We start from the raw sequence: 14,345 nt of genomic DNA on the forward strand, positions 1-14,345 counted from the left end.
TCTAATGCAACTTCATTCTCGGCAGAAAAACTGTCAGACGTTGTCAGACCTGTAGAAAGACAACAGAACCTGGGGATGGGTGGAAAGGTACTTTGAGGCGCGCTTGATAGCCTCCTTAAGGACCTGTTGTTTGAGGTTTTTGTTATGTTCTTTAGGCTCAAGCCTTGGTCTATAGTTTCCAGCCAGATGGGGGATGGGAAGAGATTTGGGAACACAGAAAATCAGCTTTGTTTTGGTAAAAATTCAAGAGTTTTCCTGTGATTGTCTACTCTAAAGTGTGATTCTTGTCTACCTGTTTCACTTCCACTGTCATTTTTTTCCACAGAACTCTAAGCACACTGTTGCTTTTTGTGAGCTGAACTTTGAGAGTCCTTTGAAAGGTCCAATGTTTCATATCTGTTTCTGAGCTTGATGTGAGTAAGTCTTTAAATTAGGTCCCCAGATGAATATTTATTTCAAATTTTATGTGACAGTCATTATTGTCATTCAAACAACACTTAATTACCCTGCATTAGAACTGTTCAACAGATAGATAAATACCTATTTATTGAAGTTTAAAAGCTAGTGTAACTATCAGTAGATTTACCAACACACACTATTATAAACTTCTTTACATTTAAGTTAAATGAATAGCTGGGACTGTCTTTAAGTGCTCCTGAGGGAAGAGATGCTTGTAGCTTCATAGGTCTCTCATTAAATCTGAGTAAAGTGGGACATTTTGATATCTCCAAGAAAGAAGGCAAAAAAGAGTTAGAACACCTACTCTTTTGTCCCAAAATCTGCTGGAGGGAGGATGTTGAGGCAAAGTGGTATCACCCTGTTTTAGAAGGCCATCTTAGTTTAAGCAACCAGTTTTTGTCACACCCCTGAGTGATCCCTTGCCATGGGTTTCACTGTGTTTTTAACTGCAGTACAGAAGATCCCTTTTCTGGGGGAAAAAAAAAAAAAAAAAAGGTTCAGTCAGTGTCTAATACTGGGTTTCTGTCAGGCACTGACTGAAAGTTAAATGAGATATTTTATTATCCTCAGATAAAGCTATTATTCTGACTTTTTATTTTAAACAGGTATAAATATGATTACCCTTCTATTCAGAACATAAATTACAAACATTAAAATTTCCATTTAATACCTTATTGTTCAGAGCAAATTTCTAATAATGGACAAGCATCTTAAAAAAAAAAAGAAAGAAAAGAAAAGAAAAACCAAAATGCATATGACCATCAAGTTCAGTCTAGTCTTTCTTGCAAGATTATTCCCTATGGTGGCTTAACATGAGTTCATTTTCAGTTTACAAGTATTCCATTCTGCGAAAACACTGAGAGAGAAAAACTGGAAAATCTGGAATAACTTCACTGTAAACAGAAATTGGCCATGGCAGAATTTTCTGCCCAAAGCTTTATCAGAGAATTTTCTAGTTGGATTAAAATTAGAACTGTGAAAGCTGAGAAAAACCTATCTGGCAAGGAACAGCTCCTTTTCCAAAAACAAAGAAGCTCAGTGAGGTCAGTTTTATGAGCCTAAAGGGAGAGTGCATCACTGAAGCAGCTTGATATGTCTATGAAACATACCAGCATTTTCTTCAGATCTGAGAGCCTTCCTGATCCAGGGCTGAATTCAGACAAAATGGATGAAGAAGTGGCAGGCTGTAAAGTGACTGTTTGTCTTTTTAAATGCTGTTCTGGATTCAGTCTTCTCCTTCCTGCCAGTTGCCACATCCTACCCCAACCAAAAATTTGATTTCATTCGTTTAAAAAAAATAAAAGTTAAAGCAATGTCACAACCTGATAGTCCGTGTTAAGAATGATGCCCACATCCTTAAACAATAGAGAAGCAAAGCCCTCTGTTAAGGCTGAGTTCTACAAAAGGAAACACTAGTTATTTCTAGCTTTCAAATGTTAACAGATACATGGTTTCCTGTTTCTTAAAGTTTGAAAGTAGATAAAATTACTATGGGCCAAATCCTCCCACAGTAGGCCTTGTATACAGTTCTACTTCATGGGGATGTGGAGACTGGAAGCAGAGGGCATGGATAAAGAGTCCAGGCTCCCTGTGCTTAACGGAAAGGCTACAGCTATTCTAGTGTGGATAGATTTTGGAGACCAGATTGAGGTACACACTGGGGAAAGTGTAAGCTGTGCTCCTTGCATTAGTGACTGTTGCAGGACCCCAACGATAAACCCACTCCCCACTTTTTTCAAGACTTTGCATAGTGGAGAGGATTTGTCCCCAAATATTTCCTGTATAGTATTACTTAGATATCAATACTTAATGCACTAAGTATCAAATGATACTATTATCTCCAAACAAGATGTATTTTTCCCCCTTTTTATAAATACTTAAATTTGCTAATAAATATTTCTAGTGATAAAGTTATCTACCTTTGAATGTTATTAAATTAGGAACAGTATCTATTCATTTCAATTCCAGTCATGAAAACTGACTACCCAATATGTCTTTGGTGAAGCAGACTGGTAGCATCAGCAGGAAACAAACAACTAATCCACTTACCATAGGTGTACGTATGGGCCCTGATCCTGCATTCACCCACACACAGATGGACCCTTGTCCCACTGGGGCACTGCACCGGCACAGGGGTCGACCTTCCTGACTCGGATAGCAGGATTGGGGCCTTAGGTTTAAATTCTGGCAGAGCATTGCGTATAGGAACCCACCCATGAAATTCATTCACCGCAGGGCAGAACTCTTCTGATCCTATCCTTGCTAGAGCCATGGTAGAGGCTGCTCGGCAAGCCTTGCCTACTTGCAGATGCAGAGAGGCGCTCCTGACTGCTTACGCTGAATCACGGGGCATGGCTCACATATTTTTGCAGATATTCCCCCTTATCCAGCAGTGGCACCTAGGCGTGCACACACACACATAGCCCTACATAGTTTAGTCATGCTTCTAGCTGTTGCTACATAAAGGATGGGTGCATAATGATGATTCATTTGCAAGCATATATTGTGTGGCCTTTTGGGAGGCACATATTTGTTAAACTTGAATTTGTCTCTGATAGTCTGCCTTCTAAAAATCTTCACAACCATTTGTTTGGGGGGGGAAACAGATACAAAAAATTCTAGGTCATTTTGAATTTTCCAGCTCCAAGATATTCACAGGTCTTAATCCATGTGGTAAATTAATGTCTTGCAAAATTTCAGGTGATTTTTGGTTACTATTTTTGTATTAATTGAGGGAAAAAATTGTATAACAAATCTCAATGTACAGCCAATGCCTAAAATAAAATGTCTCTCTCTCGCGCGCACGCTCTCTGCTTCCTGTGCTCCCAAACTGCTGCAGAATCATATTCTGTCCCCTAATTAAGAAACTGATTTATCGGGCCAAATCTTAAAGCTGTGCACTAGGTTCTCCACGAGGGCCAGGTGGAGAAGGAATCTTCCCACAAGTCTGCACATTAACAGCAGAATTAGCAAATCTCTCTCTCTCTCTCTCTCTCTCTCTCTCTCACACACACACACACACACACACTTTTCCTCCATTGGCCTTTTCATGCTATAAGTAGGGCCCTACCAAATTCACGGCCATGAAATCTGGTCTCCCCCCAAGAAATCTGGCCTTTTCTGTGCTTTTACCCTATACTATACAGATTTCATGGGGGGAGACCAGTGTTTCTCAAGTTTGAGGGTTCAGACCCAAAAGGGAGTTAAGGGGGGGTCACAAGGTTAATTTAGGGGGGTTGTGGTATTGCCACCCTTACTTCTGAGCTGCCTTCAGAGCTGGGTTCCTGGCCAGCAGCTGCTGCTCTCCGGCTGCCTATCTCTGAAGGCAGCGCTGTCACCAGCAGCAGCACAGAAGTCAGGGTAGCAGTACTGCAACCCCCCTAAATTAACCTTGTGACCCCCCCTGCAACTCCTTTTCGGGTCAGGACCTCTACAGTCACAACACTGTGAAATTTCAGATTGAAATAGCTGAAATCCTGAAATTTATTATTTTTAAAATCCTATAACCACAAAATTGCCCAAAATGGACCATGAATTTCAGGCCCTACCTATAAGAGGCCCCCACAGCACATAGCCCAACAGCAGCACTGGGACATTCACTCTCTACGCAGGGTCCCCATTACTTGGTACAATGGAACAAAGACAACTCCACAGCAGGCAGGTCCCTCCATGTTCATAGGATTAGCCCTTTAAATATAAACAATAATATTATTCCTTTGCCTTAGCCAATTCCTGCAGCAGAATTCCAGCCCAACCGTGATTTTAACCAATTATTTAAAATTAAAATCTGGAGATAGCTGCAATTTGTTTGAGTGGCTCAAAATGCAGCATTATCTTGATGGCCTGAACAATGGTTCCACCATTATTGCCAAAAAGACTGCTCTTAAAATCTTCCTTACCAACATCCCCAGATCTGAGAGATACACTCCTCCTGACATTTGATAACACAGAGGACATCAAGGCAGATCCCTGTCCATTCACAGCTGTGAATTCTTCCTGTGCATGTCTTTCTTCCCTCTCTCACACACACAGGCCAGTCATTGATTTGTAAAGCATTGTCATTTAATGTATGTGGCCAGATTTTCAGAGGGCCCAGCTCCCATTTACACATCTAGATGAAATGACCAGGGAAGCCGCTGAGTTCTTTTTCAAATCTGCCCAGTAATTACCACCTTTATTCACCTTCCCTCCTTTTCCCACTCAGAGCCTCCCACCAATACTGGAAAGCCAGAAGCCAGCTTCCCTCCGTGCTTTCCCTGAGCTGATTGTCATTCCTTGAGGTCCATTTGGACCGACTGCTTCAGAACTGAAGTAAACAATTACACTGAGTGACAAGTGTGTTAGCAGCAATTGCTATGTCACATCTGGGTGCAGCAATCAGCTGAAAAATATGTCCACTCAAAAGAGCAAACGAGCCAGACACAAGCCTAAGACACAATGAGAAGCAGGAAGTCTGGGAGTTGCAGAGGGTTTGACTGCCGGAGTTTTGCTCTTGGACACTTTAATTTAAATGGAGATTGTGAGTCTGGAAGACAAATGTCAAATTCAGAGGTAGATTGTCAACTTAGTTACCATTGCTGCTCTAGTCCATTTCAATAATTCTTTATCAAATTATTTTACAATCTAGATTTTTAAGCATCGATAGCATAAATTCTGGCTGTAACAAAAAAAACCATTGATTTTCTGATTGCTAATCTAATGTAAGAGAGGCTACATCATCTTTCAAGAACTCAAGGAACAAAATTTTAGTACAGTGCTAATGTGTATCTCCCGACGTTACCAAGAGCTGTGTGACTAATTCTCCATGCATGTAACTGACTAATAATACCTTTTTTAAATGTACTAATATATTATTCCTGAAACACACATTCCTGCCTATAGTCATATCTTTAGGAGGTAGGCACATTGGATCTGATTTTTAAATAAGTGAGGTGTGCAGTTGTGCAAAAATGACATGTCCACATTTCATGTGCAATTCCTATGTTAGGGCATGCAAATCAGATAGTTTTAACTACAGATTAGCATAATTAGTCACTTATGCAATTACCTGATTTGCATGAGCAATTGCAGTAACTTGCACACATAAACAAGGCGTAAATTTCCTGTGCACATAGAAACTCCTGTGTGCTAACATTTGCACTCACCATTTAAGGACGTGCAAGTGTTAGCATTTGACTCATTAGAAAGAACTGGGTTTATTTTGTTAGTGAAAATATGAATACTTGCTGGTGTTAGACAACAAGCTCGTGCACAAGTGTTCCCTTTGTAGCAGGTGTTTGTGTGTGGGAAGTACAGATGCATAAGAAATTTTACACACACACACACACACACAGGTGGTGGTATAGGTCCAGTTTAAAGTTTACCCCTAAAGGAGATAAAGAGTTGTATAGCTAAAGAGCTATCTTGCCATTTGTCATATCCTATGTGTATATAACCTTGTAGCATAAAGGTATGCAAAGTATTCCATAAATGTTCTCTTTGGCCAAGTGCACTACACTTTGTGTCTGAGTTGAGCAGGCACAAATGTTCCCAGAAAGCAAATTTCAAAGTTGCATCAGTGAGTTTGCATAGAATCAAAATTTTAAATGTATACATATAAAGATTTGTGCCAGAAGTATTTGAACACTGTCCAACCAGGGAACAGAAGCAATACCATGTGACTTATCTGACCTATCACAAATGAACAATCTAGGAATAACAAATGCCAAATATTTACAGAGCACTGTTCACAATCAATCTATGGACAGTTATAAATAGTGTTCAAAAAAAATCAGTCAAATGCTTTCACAAAGTGACTACATTTGAGAATATACCAATGTGTTTGCTGATACTATAAACAAAAGTGGTTAAAATTGTCAGATAAATTATTTAACAACCAAATGTCCAACAAATACATATGCACTTTATATAATATTTATACATACACACACACAGATTGCAGTATGAAATGTTGAATACATTTCAGCCCATATGCCCAACTCAACTCAGGCTGATAAGAGTAGCAGGAACAGCCAATCCAGCAATACATTTGAGTGTTGGTTGGCAAAGCTACTTTAGTGGCCTTGAAAGCAGTAATGAATCAGCACAGGGGGAGCAACAGGGAAGCTGTCAAGGAGTTCAGGAAAAAAGAAGCTGGATGAACAGATGCACAGCCAGAGGTGTTGAGGAAGAAATAAACAGACTATCAAGTGACCAAGACAGAAATGGTGTAGAAGCTGTTGAGTTTGAAAGAGAAAGGATGCACTGGTGAGCAGACGGAGATAGAAGTATTGCTTGAGTGTGTGTGCAGGATATGGAGCTGGAACATATATTAAGATTACCTAACATAATTTATACAGTAAAAAAAAGTCTATAATTCCATCTCTTATTTGTACTGGTAACTATAGAAGATGGTCCAGCTTGACTCTCATTGTATGTGGCATCAAATTTCACAGCTGCCTATATAAATAACATATATAAAATCAAATCAGAAGTAGACTTAACATCCCTGAGCTTTTGGGTAAAATATGGAATCTCAGAATTGGAACCCAGATCCAGAACTAAATTCTGGAGAACTCAAAACAGAACTCCTCACTGATATTTATAACATAATTTGGAATGAAAAAACAATCTGATAATTTGACCCTTTGGGTCAAAACTCATTGGCCAATTATTCCCTTTCAAAATGTCTGTATTCTAATAATTGAATGAGAGAGAAAGAGAGAGAGATTTAGAATCCTAGCAAAAGGATTTTTATTTTATATATATAAAGAATTATTGAGGATTATAAATTCTAAAGAAGCAAATGACTTAACATTTTTAAAACCTACATCTTCCCTATAAAATATTCATGTGTTGGATGGTTTTGGTTTTTTTTAAATGTCATCAATCTTTTTTCGTGCTTAAAAGTGAATCCATGTGGTACATTACCTGTCACAGGAAGTGGGAAATGTCAGTTCTCTCAGAAGATTCTTGAGTCAGGATCATCTGCAATTGAATTTTTCCCTTTTTTTTTCTTTTTTTTTCCCCTTTTTTCTTCTTCTCAGCGTGTTATTTATTGATCAGATTGTGAGCTGTCCCAGCATTGCCTATTCACACCACTATACAATTCAACATACCGTGACTCTTATTGTGACTTTTGAATCTCTCCATCTCTGCTGATTCCTTCACCTGTTCTTACTGTGAGCGTCCCTACTGCAACTCCCAGGGGAAGTCAGACACTGTGCTGCTCTCATGCCTCTGATATGGGTAACTAACACTGTGAAGCTCACTTGGGTTATTCTGGGGAACACTTCAAAGCCGTATGTCCAATACACACCTTGTTATTGTTTATTGCCCATGTACATGCATACGTAGTTTCTAGACAGACATTAGACTATTATAATGCGGCACTAGCAGAGGAATGGAATACAAAACAAAAGAGGTGATGCCACTTTAGCTATTTGTTAGACACATCTGAAATACCTTGTGCAGCAATGAGGGAAAGATCACTGCCTTGCGGACAGTGACAGCCAAGCCTGAAGAAACTGGTTTATAAGGAAAGGTTAAAGGAACTGGGCTTGTTCTCTTTGGGAAAAGAGAAACTTGAAGTTGATGTAATAAGAGATTTCAAGGCTTACAGAGTTCATTTCCGCCTCCCCTGCCCGCTGGTATGTAGTTCAAAAACTAAGGTACTGAGTCTAAAACAATGTACGGAATGAAAATATATAAGAATATTTAGGGATAGGTATTTCACAGAAAGGATAACAAACACACATTTGAAATGGGTAGTTGACAGGAAAGACAAGTGACATGGAGACAAAAAGTGAAATCAAAAAACACCTAGATTTATTTTAGAGAAGACAATAGAAGAGCATTATGTAAAAGCCAAGCAGAGAAGAAGCATTCAAATATACTCACAGCCCTGAACAAATCTTCAGGTGGTCTGTTCCATCAGCTTGCTGAAAATAAGGTAAGAATTTTAAATTATTGATTTTTACAGCCTACCTCACTTTAAACTGGGGGACTGGGGAGAGAGAAAAATGTAAAACGTGACTGGGGAAATTCTTTTCAACAAATAACTCTTGGTGATTAATTAGCTGCAAGTGAAGAGATGAAATTTAAATATACTTAAAACTAAAAGACCAGAAATTCAGCTAGTATAAATCAGTATATCTCCATTGGAACTATGAAGATTTACGCTGGCTGAAAATTTGGCTTTCTATGTTAAAAAATCAGGTCCTCCTTCACTTAGCTGCCAAGGGCTGAGAGTACAGTTATTGGTTTCTCCTCTAAAGTTGGTAGTATCTCTTAACATTGTCTGGAATAGTTGGAAGTACAAGAAATGCATCCCTATAATACCTCAGTGGGTAGGAGACCATCAGCTGTTGAAAGAGAAGCAACCTGAGCCCACTTGGAAGTGCAAAAGGCCTTTAGTTAACCTTTTGTTTAAAAAAAAATGAAAACATATTTTAAAGGAAACTATTTTTAAAAGTGTTCTTTAAAAAACTTACAAAAAAACCCAGCTGTGTCTTTCTTTAACTTGTATAATGTTTTATAAAAGCAGTAACAGAGACACCTGTACTGGATGCCTGCACATCTCTAGCACTTAATGGCACTCAGCCTTTGGCTTCATACCTTGCAACCCAGCTGAGAGTCATGTGACAAGATTTTGTTCTCACAGTTGCTTGCTGAAAAAAACTTTATTTGTCTGTGAACAAGTATTTACATGCATGAATTAGTATATTTGCACTACAAGTGCTCACCCACATATCCTACTTTTACTGGGTTTGTGTGTTTGGAAAAGAGGGTGTCAGAGACAGGAAGAGAATAGGAATTTGAGAAAAACCATTTTTAAAACGAACAAAGGCCCAGATTTGGAAAGTGGCATCTGATTCAGGTGCATGATTTTTAGGTATCTAACTTCATGTACCTATGGCCTGATTGTTAAAGGTGTTGAACATTCACAAATCCAGCTGAAGTCAATGGGAAGCTGGTGTTTTCTGTACTTCTGAAAATCAGACTATGGCAAGTACTACTGCTGGCTGGAAAACATTTTTCCCATGGAAAATATCAACAAACATGAAAAAAATTGCGTTCTTTGAAATTTTCAGCAGAAATTTTTGATTTTTCAATAAAAAAAACTCTGAAAACCAACAATTTTCAGATTTCATCCTTCCTGATCAAAAAAATAAAAATTTTGAGGAAACGGACACATTCTGCCGAAAATTTCATTTGGTCAAAACCCCAATTCTCCATTAAGAAAAAAAAGTGTTGATGGAAAGTTGTCTACCAACCCTTGAGGCACACAAAATCAGTGGACATTTTCCTTAAAAGTGGCCTAAATAAACACAACTGAGTGATCACTCATCATGAGCAATTAAGAGAAGCTAAAGGTAGGTAGAAAGGGGATGTCACTGCAGAAGAATCTCTGTTCTGAAGTCATGAAATGTTTCAGCCCAAGCCATGGAGCAAGGTATTTGCAGTGTGGCCAGATATTAAGGCAGTTGTGGAATCAGTGTCTAGATAGAACTGCCCTATGGAACAACCTCTAAGTGTATGTAGTCCTGTGGTAACAAGGATATCCATCAGGTTGATTTCAAGATGCTGCTGGAAGGAATGATAGCCACCAGCCCTAACTCCATCAACAGGGAAAAACAGGAGGGGGCAGGGAGCACAGCAAGCAGCAGTATCAGTCAGGAAAGGGGAGGCCCACAGCGACAGTAATTAGCTGGTGTGAATGTGACAAGAGAGAACTGAATGCAGACAGCCAATAAATCTAGGTTACAGCTTTCTCTATCCCTCAGTAAGGAAAGAGTCCAGCTATTTAAAAATCTGGGCTCCACCATTTGTTACCAAATATTCATACTTGTGCAAAAAAGGACAAGAAAAGCTTTTCAAAGTCCTAAAATTTCTTAGACTTGTTTACCTCCTGCTACTGTCTCTCTCACTGAAGTAGCTCCAACTAACGCTCTCTCTCTGTCTCAAATCCTCAGTTATTTCTTTAGGTACTACCATAGCTCCTATTGATATGTTAGGTCATCCAATAAGCAAACATAATCCATAGCACATGATCTAGCTGACCATGCACAGAGCTCAAATAGCAAATACCAAAAACTGATTGCTTGAAAGAGCACTTGCTACATACAGCTTGTAAACATTCCAGAGGTCCACGTTTGCTCATAAAACTGTTCTTTTAACAATTATGAATAATGAACAAATCTGTAGAAATGAGAATCTATTTGTGGGCAATTTGCTTATAAAAAATAGGCCAAATAAAATGAACAAATAATTTTCCCAACAAATAATTTCACTATGTCTAATTGTGAAGATAAAGTATCTCTGTTCAGATCCATCTAAAGAGAATGCTGGCAAGATGTACAGAATACATAAAGAAGAAAGCAAGAATGCATATGATCCCAGCGTACCTCTTTAGAACCTGGCAGTTGACCTTCCCGGGCTGAGAATAATGAGCTGTTTGGATGACTAGTACTGCATCCAGTGGCTGATTATATTTTCCCCCCACAAAAAATGTAATCCAACTCTGCTAAAGAGTGCCAAAGATAAATATTGGCCATGGGAGGCTTCGCCATTAGCATCCTTTCAAGGAGCATGAAAAAGAATCAGAACATTGTAATCAAATGAATTTGTGATAGCTCTTCACTTTGAATTTCTTTAGAGGAGGTTTTTTAAACCATTGCCAGGGGGGAGGATCAGAAATAAAAATGTTTCAAAGCCCAGAATTTACTTTAATATATTTTTCCTTACAGACAAACTGTCCTCAGCCCCTTCTTCTTTTTCTCTTATGAAATTCCCAGTCTTCAGCTATTGTGGCTCAATAGCTCCCCTAACATACTTTTGCAATTGTAAGCACTCAGGGGTTCCACTAAAAGGGTGGCTGGATGCAGCTTCAGGACTAATTGTATCCTACAAGGTATAGAATTATGCACCAACAGCTAAAAGGACACAATTACAAGTTGAACTATTGTGACACACACTGTGTAATGTCATACAATCAAATGCAATGTTTAGTAAACATAAACCTCTTTGTCATTTTGTATTTATTTATACAGGTTTAAAAAATAAAGCACACATTTAAAAAATATAATTTCTCTACTGTATCTCTGTAATAATATGCACTTTTCTGAGAGGCTGAAAGATGAGGCAAAGATGAGTTTGAGAAATAGGGAATGACTATTAGATTGCATTAAACTGCAAAGAGAATATTTTCATTCAGCAGCCTGCCATAGCTTCTTTGGGAGCTGTTTCAACCTACCAGGCCAAATAAGAATTGGCTTGTTGAGGAACCAAAATTCTACTGATTAGCGAGACCTTAACTAGGTCATCACATAGAAGAGTGAAATGCTCCAAAGAAGCTGTTACGATCCATTGGGTTGATAAAAAAAATACTGAAGAGCTTATAAAGTTAGATTCCCCCTTCTGCTACACAGCACATGTGGGAGTAAAAGGAAAAGAAAATGGATTGAAAAGCTGTGAAGCTAGTGGACAAGGAGACACATCATGACACACTCCTTCCCCTTCCCATAAGCCAGTGGAAGTCACTCTGCAAGGACACCAAATGGTGGGCTGCCTGGAGGTTTGAGGGAATACTATGGCTTCATGAGGATGAACTTGGGGAAGAGCTGCTGTCTGCAGCAGGCTCCTTTCCAACTCAGCAGATTTCCAAGAGAAAATTTCAAGGGGGGTTAATACTGTTCTAAGCAGCAAACCTTCCAACCTGAGTCTTTCGTACGGCAGAGAGGATGATAAAGCACTGGGACAGCCAAGCAGCACAGGTCCTCAAAGCAGGAGGAGGACAGGGACCAGTATGGAGAGCCAGGGACTCAAAAAGTTGTCTCAAGATCCACGGATTTAGAGCATGATATTCCTCCATAAACTCAGATTCCATGGAATTTAAAGGGGGTGCCTCTCATTCATATGAAGATTTTTTCCTATCTGTATCTTCCTACTCCCTTTCCCTTCTCTTCTCCCCCTCCCCCCCACCTGTCCCCAGCCAGCCCACCACATCCCCTTGTGGGACATACCACAGCAAAGGGAGCACATAGGTCAATTTCTACATTTACACAACAGCCCTTTCAGGCCAAATACAGCTCTGACTGAAATGGGCATAACATCCATTGATTTCAATGGAAGGTCAATGATGTTTTTCATGCAATAGGACTGACTACATGCTCCTCTTTCCATGTGAAAAACACAAGAAAGAGTAGGGGAGCATATGCCCCAAACAATAGTATCTTAAGCACCAGTAAGAAAGCTATCATGCATGACATTTTTATTAGTACTTTTAAAAGGAGACTTACTACCTTAAAAACAAATTAAGGCCTCAATCCTGCAAACACAATGGATTCAATGGGACTATCCACAGGCTTAAAGTTAAGCATGTAAGTAAGTGTTTGCAGGAATCTGGCCTTAACTAAAATAAAATTAACCACAAAGAAAGGAAATTTAGAGTTGACTCCTTTATAAATCTCCTTCCATTACTCATCCCTTCAAATGCAAATACTGGCATGGGATTTGATGTATAGTGGCCACCACTAAACAAAATAAATCATTATTTGCCAGTGGTTGCCATGCAGTTTTTGAGAGGCCAGTTTTTTTACCTATTCTTAGAATAAGGCCATGTCTACACTACTACTTATGTCAGCAAAACATATGTCGTTCAGGGGTGTGAAAAAACACCCCCCCCCCAAGCAACATAAGTTACAGTGACATAAGGGCCGGTGTGGACAGTGCTATGTTCACTGTCTATGTTGGCTTAATAAGACTAAAATAAAGAGCTCTTTCGTAGCTGGTATTTTCTCCCTGCAAAGATACTTACGGTAATGAAGTCACCTCTCAGTCTTCTTTCTGATAAACTAAATCAATTAAGTTCACTATCAGCCATTTTCTCCAGCCCTCACATTATTTGTGTGGCTCTTTTCTGCACTCTCTCCAATTTTTCAACATCCTTTTAAAAATATGGAAGCCAGAACTTATGCAGTATTCCAGTATTTGTCTGGACAATGCTATATACAGAGGTAAAATCACCTTACTACTCCTACCCTATTTGTATATCCACGAATCATATCAGCTCTTTTTGCCACAGCATTGCACTAGGAGCTCATGTTGAGTTGATTGTCCACTCTGACCCCTAAATCCTTTCCAGAGGAACTGCTTTCCTGGAGAACGGCCATTGTTCTGTAGGCATGGCCTGCATTCCTTGTTCCTCGACTTATAACTTTGGATTTGGCTTCATTAAAATGCATCTTGTTTGAATGGGCCCAGCTTACCAAGTGATCCAGATTGCTCTCTATAACTGCCCTGTCTTCATCAGTAGTTACTGCTCTGCCAATCTTTGTGTCATCTGCAAATTTTATCAATAGTGATTTTATATTTACTTCCAGATCATTCATGGAAATAGCATTAGGCCTGGTATGGACTCCTGCAGAACCCCAATAACACCACCCCCATTTAATGATGATTCGCCACTGACAACTATTTTTAGATTCATCTGTTAACCAGTTCTTAATCCATACAACATATGTTTTGTTGATATTGCATAATGCTATCTTTTTTTTTCAGAATGGCATGTTGTACTATGGCAGGTGCCTATCATAAGTCTATCAACCAAACTTACAGTCTCATCAAAGAATGAAATCAGATTAGTTTGACAAGATCTATTTTCAGTGTTGACTGCATTAATCATATTCCTATCCTTTAATTCTTTATTAATTGAATCTCATATAAGCTTTTTCATTATTTTGCTAGGATGACCTACAGTTACCCAGGTCACCCTGCTTGCCCTTTCTCAATATTGGCACAACATTACAACTCTTCTAGTCTTCTGGAATTTTTCCCAGTAATCCAAGACATTAAACATTAATAACACTGAGCCAGAGAGCTCCTCAGACAGATTTCAGGAGCTCTTG

The sequence above is a fragment of the Lepidochelys kempii genome, chromosome 1, assembly GCF_965140265.1.
Source record: "Lepidochelys kempii isolate rLepKem1 chromosome 1, rLepKem1.hap2, whole genome shotgun sequence".
NCBI lineage: Eukaryota > Metazoa > Chordata > Testudines > Cheloniidae > Lepidochelys > Lepidochelys kempii.